A 2,324-nucleotide genomic window follows, 5' to 3' on the forward strand; every position below is an offset into this window, starting at 1 on the left:
AGTAATGTAAGATAAGAGATAGCTGCTTACTAGTAAAAAACATTCACCTTTGTATCATTGAGAAAAGCCATGCACAAAGTGCTAAGTCATTGTTTAAAGATTGGGGTTATATTAATTTGATGCTAAAGTTCATAGATAAGATCAAAGTTATTCATTAAAAAACTCTCTCCTCCACCCTAATTTAATGCTTGGTGACAGTGTATTACTGAGATGGTTGACTTACCTAACTAAAGCTATTTAGCATTAAAAGAAAGCGAACAATATTTCTCTTTCTAGAAGGATTTCTACTTTATTTTTATATCCATACTAGACTGTATAGTATAAGAGGAAATTATTTCAAATAATATTTCATCAGATATTTATTGAACATCTACATGTTCCAGGCACTGTGCTTTAGAATTACTTACAAGGACAAGAAAATGCTGGAATAGATCACTAAGTATCCTACCAATCATGCTCTTGGCCCTTCTAATCTTTTTTCGAGATAGTTAGACCAATCCTTGTGTAACAAAAATCTAAATGTTACCTCACTACTAATGCTCAAGCCTACTCAGTGTCTCCCTGTTGTGCTTGGATGATAAGGCGTTCATGAATCTGTCATACTGTCACGTCCACTTGCATGTGATGGAACTATGTCACATTAGCACCATATCCCCAGATACTAACATAGCACATGGCTTAGAGTAGGTGTATTCAATAATTATTAAATATATAAATAAGACCCATCGTGTTCCTAGGATGTGATGCCACAGAACAAACTCTTGGTGTACTAGGTTTATAACAGGGTTTTAAAAATTTGTTATGAAGACAGAACATACTACATGATTAATTACCAGGATGCAGAAACCTAAAGTTTGTTCCAAGGGCGATCTGGGCAGAAAAATACAGAATGATTCTAAAACTCTCTGGCTATAGATTTGGAGGAGGTTGTTTAATATAACTATGTAGAGTAAGTCCCCAGTAGGGACATGACTATTAAGTAACTGTGTTTCCATTTTTAGGCACCTCACTTTGGTTGAGCTTAGTGCCAGGTATCTGCTGTCTCTTGTTTTGCAGTGCAGAGGGACAGATTTACACCCTCTGCATTGCATTTCATTCTCTTGGTTATTTACATAATCCCTCTGGCTGTGCCTATCATTTTAAAGACCAAAAGGAATCCCATTATGAGTACACTAAAGTCATATGCTTGGCTGCTTCATACAAATGTGTTTTACTTGGATTATGTCTGGCAGGTAAAGCCCCAAAGTGATTATAATTTCATTGTATTTAGCACAAAATCTCTCTGGAGATTGTGGGCAATTATAGGGGATACCTGAAGTGTAGGGAAATCAAGGCTGTTGAGCATGATTACTCTTGAAAACTTGTCTTCTTTCAACAATTTGTGACTTTAGACTTGCATTCTCATACAGGGTATTTAAAACTTACCTATTGCAATGAAATATTTCCAGTCACAGCCACCTTTGAACACTTCACATTCATGACAAACTATCCTTGTGCACTTTTATGAAATACTGAATTTTATAGGAAAAATGATTCATTTTTTTTTTCAAAATGATGGAATTTGTTAGCTCTCTAAATATCTTTAAGGATGAGGGAGGCCATCATGTTAACTTTTAAAAAATGAATCAAATGAAAATTGTGGCCCCTCCAAAATTCATATGTTGAAGTCCTAACCCCAGTACCTCAGAATGTGACTTTCTTTGGAAATAGGCCCATTGTAGATATAGTTATTAATGGTTCAGTTTAAATGAGGTATTAGGGTGGGTCGTAATCCAATATGACTTTGTCCTCAGATGAAGGCAAATATTGGGTTGATGCTTCTACAAGCCAAGGAGCCCATAAGATTGCCAGGAAACCACCAGATACTAAGAGCAGGGCCTGGAACAGGTTTTCCATTACAGCCCTCAGAAGGCATCAATCCTGCCCATAACTTGTTCTTGGACTTCCAGCCTCTGGAACTGTGGGACAGTAAATTTCTGTTGTTTGAGTCACCCAGTTGGTGGCAATTTGTTGCTGCAGTCCTAGCAAACTATTGGACCATCTATCCATGGACTGCAGGTTCTCTGAGAACAGGAAACTTGTCATCTGGATCTCTGTGGTCCTGTCTCTGAGTACTTTTCCTTACACATGGTAGTTATTTATTTAAAAATTTTAGAATAAATGAGTATGCAAAATGTTTGGCGTTCAGTGGAGATAATAATGGTTATAACAGCAACGTTATTAATATTGTTGCCATTATAACAAGTGTTGCTATGACATTAATAGAACTTCTCTGAAGTCTGATGAAAGGAGCCGATGGATTGTTCTGGCTGAGATTCATTATG

The sequence above is a fragment of the Microcebus murinus genome, chromosome 12 (assembly GCF_040939455.1).
Source record: "Microcebus murinus isolate Inina chromosome 12, M.murinus_Inina_mat1.0, whole genome shotgun sequence".
NCBI lineage: Eukaryota > Metazoa > Chordata > Mammalia > Primates > Cheirogaleidae > Microcebus > Microcebus murinus.